This window comes from Apis dorsata, unplaced genomic scaffold, assembly GCF_000469605.1.
Source record: "Apis dorsata unplaced genomic scaffold, Apis dorsata 1.3 scaffold_104, whole genome shotgun sequence".
Taxonomy (NCBI): domain Eukaryota; kingdom Metazoa; phylum Arthropoda; class Insecta; order Hymenoptera; family Apidae; genus Apis; species Apis dorsata.
In genome coordinates this window covers 61,862-69,802 of record NW_006263402.1, presented here as the reverse complement: position 1 = coordinate 69,802, position 7,941 = coordinate 61,862, and the positions used below count along the sequence as shown (strand labels likewise).

General features: G+C 36.4%; 1 protein-coding gene and 3 non-coding genes across 4 annotated transcripts in view; 2 read left to right on the top strand and 2 right to left on the bottom strand.

Moving 5' to 3' along the window:
* The window catches only part of LOC102677150 (mannosyl-oligosaccharide alpha-1,2-mannosidase IA-like), a 191,985-nt gene that overhangs the window by 142,505 nt on the left and 41,539 nt on the right, over window positions 1-7,941 (top strand). The window lies entirely within an intron of this gene.
* Window positions 2,102-2,317, top strand: LOC116185132. The gene has a single exon (XR_004149913.1). It is a non-coding gene; the product is annotated as a small nucleolar RNA U3 (small nucleolar RNA).
* Window positions 2,692-2,773, bottom strand: Trnas-aga. The gene has a single exon. It is a non-coding gene; the product is annotated as a tRNA-Ser (tRNA).
* Window positions 2,936-3,017, bottom strand: Trnas-aga. The gene has a single exon. It is a non-coding gene; the product is annotated as a tRNA-Ser (tRNA).

Below are 7,941 nucleotides of genomic sequence, written 5' to 3'. Positions count from 1 at the left end.
AAAAAAAAAAAAAAAAAAAAAAAATCATCAATCGACGGATGTAGCAAATACAATGGCAATCCGAGTTGAAGAATTTGAATGGAGAAAGAGAATGAAAATAAAATTATACATTCTTATCGAGATTGCATTCAACCGCTATCCACCTACTTGAAGATGATAAGAAAACCGTGCTACATCTGTGAAAAATACACCGAAAATTACCGAGAAAAGGTGCGAGGCGAGTTGCATCTTAACAAAGAACAGTGGAAAAGTAAGAAGAAAAAGAAGGCTGCGGCCAAAAGACAAGGGAGAGCCGAGGGTGGTGCACGCACAATGGCCGATGTAACGTATGCTCGCATTGTTTACCGGTGTCTTGACGCTTTGCTGCGGCCCGTTCCACGCGGCAAACAAGGAACACACGTGTCCACCCACTGTGCGCGGGTTACTCAGCGACGCCCACGCGTCCACCCGCGTTTTTCGACGCCGAACTAGCAACGTGACGTTCACCGATGGTGTTCGGCTAATTCGACGTTGTGTCATGCAAATGGCGGCGAGAAGAAATATCCGGACCACCGTGACCGGATATTGCATTGTTGCATCGTGAAAAGTGGAACGGAGTAGATTTTTTTTTGAGAGAGAGAGAGAGGAAGAGAATTCGTCGAGGAACTCGTGGATAGCTATTTTTAACTTTTCTGTAATGTTCTGTACGATTTTCTAAACCAGAGATTTTTAAAGTAATGGTTTAGAAAAATTTTAAAGTTAGGGATTCAAAAGTTAATTTCATTAGATAAAGAAAGGATTAGGAGTTTGATAAAAGATTGATAAAATTTTTTGATTCGAATTAAGTTAAGTTAAGAAACAAATCGATTAACGATTAATCATCGATATTTCTTTATCATTTGATAAGCTTTCAAAAAATCGAATAAAATATACTAATTGATCGGTGATTGTTAGAAGATAGAGAGATGTTAGATAAGAAACTCGACGATAATTTTGTCCATTTTAAAAGATGTAAATTGCAAACAGAATTAAATCGAAATTATCGAAAATCTGTTTTCCATGGAGATGAAATTTCGCGAAATTAATTATCTTTTATCACAACCGATAAACTCGAACGCAACACGAGTATTTATGCCATCCATCACGATTAAACTCGTTTTCCAAAACACAGTATCCACGTCAAAAGTAACGTGGAGGTAATCGAATCTCAATCAGAACGAGAATTTCATTATCCACGCATCCAATGAAATTCTCCTCTCGAAGTTTTAACAAATTCCATCGTGTCGGAACGTCTGATGAATTGTTTATTCCAATTTCGTTTGGCGTACGTGGAGCACAACGGAAGTAACCGTGCGTTGAACTTTCGAGAATGTATTACATCGATGATGAAAATGGCAACTTTTCCATGTAAATTTTTTCCCAACTACTACGGGGAACGAGAACGGGCAATTGTTAATTAATCGTTGGATCGTGGCCGATCGCGCAGATTCAATCTTTTAATTAAAACGTTGTGCAGTGTTCCTGAAACTTTTTACACTTGATTTTTTTTTTTTTTTTTATTCTTGTCTTTGCAGTTAAGAGTTTGGAGTTATTGCGTGCTTCGCGATCGATATTTCTGAACTTGAGAATTTGAAGAAAGGAAATTATTAATATTGTTGCAACTTCTTTAATTTCGAAAATTGATATAATTTATTCCTTAAATAAAGTATAGTCGAGAAACGTTTAAAAGTTTATTAAATTTGATAGATATTTTGAAATTTTGTGATAATTATTCATACGATTTTATTAAATTGTATTAATAATTTTTATTTCAATTTCATCTAAATTTTATATTAATAAAAATAACACTTTTTATAAGGTGGCAAAATATTTATGAGTGGTCATATAAAATAAGGAATAAAAATATACCAAATTTTCTGTGATTCTTATTTAAAATATTTCAACAAAAATGTTTATTTAATTATATAACTTCATAAGTAGATAACACGTGATATGAGTATCATAATTTTTTCTTCAAGTACTTCAAGTTTTTTCTCATAGAGGGCCAGGTCGTTAAACGAGTTCTCGCAGTAGGGAAAGTACAGAATTGGCTATATATTGTATCATTGTGGCTGTGTAAATCAAGATCGTACTTCACAGGATCATTTCTGTAGTAGATCTTCTCAAAGCTCTGCCCTAACGTAGAGTTGATGCAGCCACGATGAGGAGGGATAGCATCTTTCCCTGAGCGTGAGGAAGACTCGAGAAGTTGACTTTTGTTTCAGCTTCTCAGTCATCGATGATCGTTCACTCTTTGTACTCAGTGCAAGGGGGATGGGAAGGATGCTTTCTGAGTGGTTTTGGTTATTGAAATATCAAACAAAAATTTCTTGTTGCATAAAAAAAATTATGTTTTTATTTCTAAAAACAATTGATAACTTTTATATTCTCGATTTAAAGCATTTGTAAATTATTACAAATATTAAAAATATCCTTATTATTCAAATATTATTTGAGTAATAATGATATTATTATTATAGATTGTTCAAATATTATTTATTTTTTTAGAAAAAAAGTTTTGTGAATAACCACAATTGTTATTAAGAAATATATAATAATATATTTTGTTACTAAATAAAAACGTTACATGTTAAAAGTAAAATATGAAAAATAAAGTGTAGAAAAAATTATTTTTAAATAAAAAACAAAATATATTTTCAAACAACTCGTTTTCGCAGTCGGTAGGACTCGAACCTACGCTCCCAGAGGGAATCTGATTTCTAGTCAGACGCCTTAACCACTCGGCCACGACTGCTTGTTGGTAGCCTTTCTCTTATAAATGAACATCGTCTCCTATCCGACTAAATATAATGTTACTTTAACCACTTTAAATAATTTCCATCATAAATTTATAAATGAATTGTAAAAGATATAAACCTTTTATTTAAACAAAATATATTTTCAAACAACTCTTTGTCGCAGTCGGTAGGACTCGAACCTACGCTCCCAGAGGGAATCTGATTTCTAGTCAGACGCCTTAACCACTCGGCCACGACTGCTTGTTGGTAGCCTTTCTCTTATAAATGAACATTGTCTACTATACGACTAAATATAATGTTACTTTAAACACTTTAAATAATTTCCATCATAAATTTATAAATGAATTTTAAAAGATATAAACCTTTTATTTAAACAAAATATATTTTCATACATAACACTTTAAAATTCAATCACCTAATCTCTCGAAATACAATATTTTTATTTTAATATCGTTATATAATATCATTAACTTAACTCTTTCCGTGCACAATTAAAAATACCTCCATCCAATAAAACGAAACTACACGAATCATGTCCAAAATCGAAAGTCCTTAACTTGAAAAGCCAACATCGATAAATCACAGCCACTGTCCGTTATAACAACAAAATCTAATCCCCTTTACACTGCTGGCCAATTCGAATCAATTTCCATCCACCGTTAATACCCCGAGATCAATAAAGAAGTCAAAGCGACCGATTAACAAGCTCCACGAGAGAGGAGAGAGGGGGAGGGATCGTAACCTATATTTTATCGACACGAATCGGTCAAACATTATTCGACAACGTTCGTATCGAGAGTTAAACGCGAGCCGAGCGAAAAACACACAAAGCCTGATCCAAATCAACGTGGATGAATAAAAAGAAAAAGAGCAAATCACGGACACAGAAGGACGAGAGGGATGAGCTAATTAACGAAAGTGGATGGCAATGATGCAGCACGATCGTATAAATTTATCCCTTAACTTGCTAATATCCCCTTCTATCCGCGCAGAACTAATGGCAGCGGTATTTGCACGGTAAACGCGCGTCGTTAGTTTCGTCCGGCCGAGGCTAAAGGCTTTATTTAACAGCAAACAGGAAACGCGTGCTGCCGCACGGGACACGTTGTAACCCCGCGACATGTCACCGGGATGGTGGAAGCGTTGTACGACCTCGTGTCCACGTGGAAATTATACGATATACGCCGAATTACTTTCGAAATTGATCGATTTTTCTCGACGGTGAATGAAAGTTTCGACGATGACACATCGATAACGTATCGTAGACGCGTTTAAAAATTTACAGAGCGATAGTTGAATTGCTATGGAATTGCGGTGGATTGGAACGAAAGATGATGATTATTCGAAAGTGACTATTTCCCTTGACGATCATTTCGAGTTTCTTCTGTTAACATCGAATGCTCATCAAACGAAGATATCCCTCCACCACCAGGAAAGGCAACTAGTTCGCCATCAATAAAATAGTCAGACACAGGAAAGACACGCCTTATCGCTTTTCATACCTCGTTACATTTACCATTATCCTCGAGCGGAAATAGGATCCGTAACTCGTTTTAAATATTCACAAAGCTGTTTCATCTTTTTCTTATATATATATATGTCGATCACGTCTGGACACAACTACGATTTAAAACGACGACGTTGTCGGATTAGCTTCTTCGTCTCCGGGAAGACGCGTGTGTCGACGAATCGACGTCGTTCTTCGGATGCTCGGATTCCGATTCAGGCTCATCGAGGCGTTAAGCTGATAGCTTGGCGAGACGCAAATGAGGGGACATTCCGCGAAAGACATTCGCGGGGCTGAATTGGGAGATTTGCTCACGATCGCGAGGGATAATGCGCTCGACGATACGAGCGTCGTTCGAGTTACTCGTCTGTCATCGTGCAGCGAAGGGGATTAAGGGAAATTTGGTTTATTTTTGTTTTAACTCGTCTATTCGTTTACTCGTTTCTTTTTACGTTGATTTTTCTTTATCGATTATTGATTTTGTTCTCTCAGAGATTAAAATAATTTCGAAGTATAGTCAAAGTGATATTTATACATTTAGAAAATTCTAGAAAAGATCAAATCCACGTATCTCGTTATTATTATAATATATTATTAAAATACAAATTTAACGAACGAGGAAAAATATCTTCTTCTACGATTCTCTCTCTCGCAAAATTTACCCCTTTATTTCCTTTCCTCTCCTTCTTATCCCTTTATTACCAGCCACGTTACATTCTCTCGGTTACATCTTTCTCCTTTTATTTCCCTCCCTCCTTTCCCTTCATTTCATCTTCAACGCTCCTTATCTCGCGAGAGACCGTTCCCACTTCTCTTCCATTTCGTCCCAGAACCTCCAATCCTCCCTTTAACTGGCTTCGTTCTCACCTATGGCCCCCGTTGTCTCTATTTCGAGGCTGTTCTCCCCGTGGCGTAACTGCTCCATCGACGGTTACAAACGATCCCGTCGAGTTTCGTGGGGGTCGCAATGGATTTAAGTCACGTTCGCTACCCTTCCCCTTCCTTAATTCGGCCACATTCTTTCCACGAAGATTCTGCTCGAGATTCGTCGACGACACGAACGTCATAATTAAGACGTAACGTGGGGAAATAATCGAGGGAAAGGGAAATCGTAGAGAATTGTCTTTTTTGGGGTTGCTCGATGATCGATGTGCTCTCGAGATCGCGTGCAGGAAAACGATTTGGTTTTTAGGGGTGTTTGAGAAAGATGTTTATTTTTTTCAGAATCTTTTCAGAAATCTACATAAATGTGCACAAAATATATTGAGCAAAGAAAATTTGTTATTTAAGCTTGTATTTTTAATTCTAGAAATTTCATCTCAAATTCATTATTTCCCCCTACATTTTTAAACCTTTCTTTCTTCACTTTTTTTAGAACCATTAAATTTTCCCAAATCCCTTCCGATAAACAAATAAAAAACGAATTTTCCTCTAATCGATATTTCGATCGATATTTCAAAAGATACAGAAATTCGAAGCAAGGAAACATGGAGAATTTTGAATGGCGGTCGAGATTCTCGTGACCTCCTTTCCCCTCTCCTCTCTCCCCTGGAACGCGTACACGTAGTAATAAAAGAAAGAAAAAAAAGAAAAAAAAGATCAGTCGGCCACCGAGTCCAGATTGGATCGGGTCAATGATAGATTCGACGTTATACGAGCGAAGGAACGAAGAATTACGACTCGAATCGAACGATATCTCTCTAGGCTAGGAAGAGTCGCGGTATTTATAGTCGAGATAAAAAACAAAAACTGTATCAAAACGGGAGATTTCACAAGGATGGATAGAATTGATTTTGCTGCCTCCATCCTGTTACATGCACTTTTAATTAACAGCTATTTTTCCATCTCGACACTCGTACTCGTGATTAAATTTTGCTTTGTATTTATATTCTTAGTATTTAAAAAATTCTAATTACAATAATTAATTACAGTTACTCCTCCTTTACTCGCACAATAATTATAATAATTATTAATTTATTAAAAATCGTATAATTTATTTCCAATCTCCAAAATCGATCCAAACATTTCGTGGCAAACACTTTCTTATCGAGGAGGATATAAAAAGAACACACGCGTAAAGAACAACAATCGTACAACGTGTATTGAAATTCGTCAGGCTGCTACCTCGAAACGGTTTCCACCGGACGACGACGACGACGAATTTTCGTCCGGTAACAATTTCGGATAAGGATGGGTGAGGGGAAGGATACCGTGGCCGGAATTACGTACAAATGGATAGCGTTATCCACTCGCGGCGCGCCAATAAATCGTTTTATCCGGGCCCGGCGTTTATTTAAGTTCGGCCGGCGGGGCCATTTTTCTGAAACTATTCCGGCCGGGGCCATTACGGGGACGGAGGGACGTTGCTCGCAACCGTTTCGGCTATCGTCATTGCGATACGATGCAACTTCTGTCCCCCGGGAGGAAGCCTCTCTCCCCTCTTAAACGCAAGCTTTAACCCGCTCCCGTCCATCCTTTCATCCTCGCCCACCCTCCTTTCGCCTCCGCTTGTAAAAGGGATGAGACTCTCTCTCTTTCTCTTTCGAGTTTTTGAGCAGATTCGTGCTTATGAGTCCGAACCTCGCTTTCAGCGGCGCGCTTTGAACATAATTATCACGAATAAAAATATATATATATATTTTTATTTGTGCATGTAAATGTAAATCCTAAGTTTTTTGAATAATTGGTGAAAGTAATTTTTGGTCAATTTTTGTCGCGAGGAAAATTTGTATTTATCGTGGGATTTAGATATTTAACGTATTGTTTTTCCTTTCTTTTTTTTTTTATAATGATTGTAATATTAGAACAATTAACAAATTGGTTACTTGAAATTAGAATTTTAGAAAAAAAAAGAAAGGAAAGTAACGTGGTGATTTGAAAAGGGATTAAAGAAAGAAATAAAAAATTGAATCGCTCGATTTTTATAATTGGATGTTTTCATTCATAGAGCGTTGGATCGAATGCGAAAAAAATCTTTTTTTTATCAAATGAAAAGAGTGTTATGCTCCTTGGATTGCTCTTATGAGGATTTTTTTTATTAAATAACGTGATACAAAGGATTAATCGGAGAAACGAAATAAAAGAATATGTCTAGTGATTGACGAACTCCCTTTTATCGTGTTTCAACATTCTATTAAAAGTAAAATAAGAATCACTTGCACTTGCATAATGAAAATCGCGAGTATCTCTGTTTTCCCTTTTTTCTCTATTTTCTCTCTCTTTCTCTCTCGTGAAACTGGTTAATCCGCGAACCGTATAAAATTATTCTTCCCGTCCTTTTTCCAGTCACCTGATTTTATTACGAATTCGCCGCGAGAAATGTATCGTTGAATTATTTTCAACGATTTAACGCGATCATATGGAGTTAAAAAAAGGAAAAAAAGAAAGAAAGGAAAAAATATTTAGCGTAAAATTACGAGTGAAACGAAATTTGTGAATAATCTTTCAACTTAAAATATATCATTTTTTAACCGTCTTTTTCACTCGTCGATATTAATTTCTTTACGATTATCGATATCTTTCGAAAAATAAGAGCCTTCTAGAAAATGTTCGAAAATTTTCGAAATCTTCTGTTCGACGATCGATTATTGTTATCGGTACGATTATTGTCGTCGTCCCCCCCTTTCGATCGATCTTTTCTAAATACTCTAAAGAAAA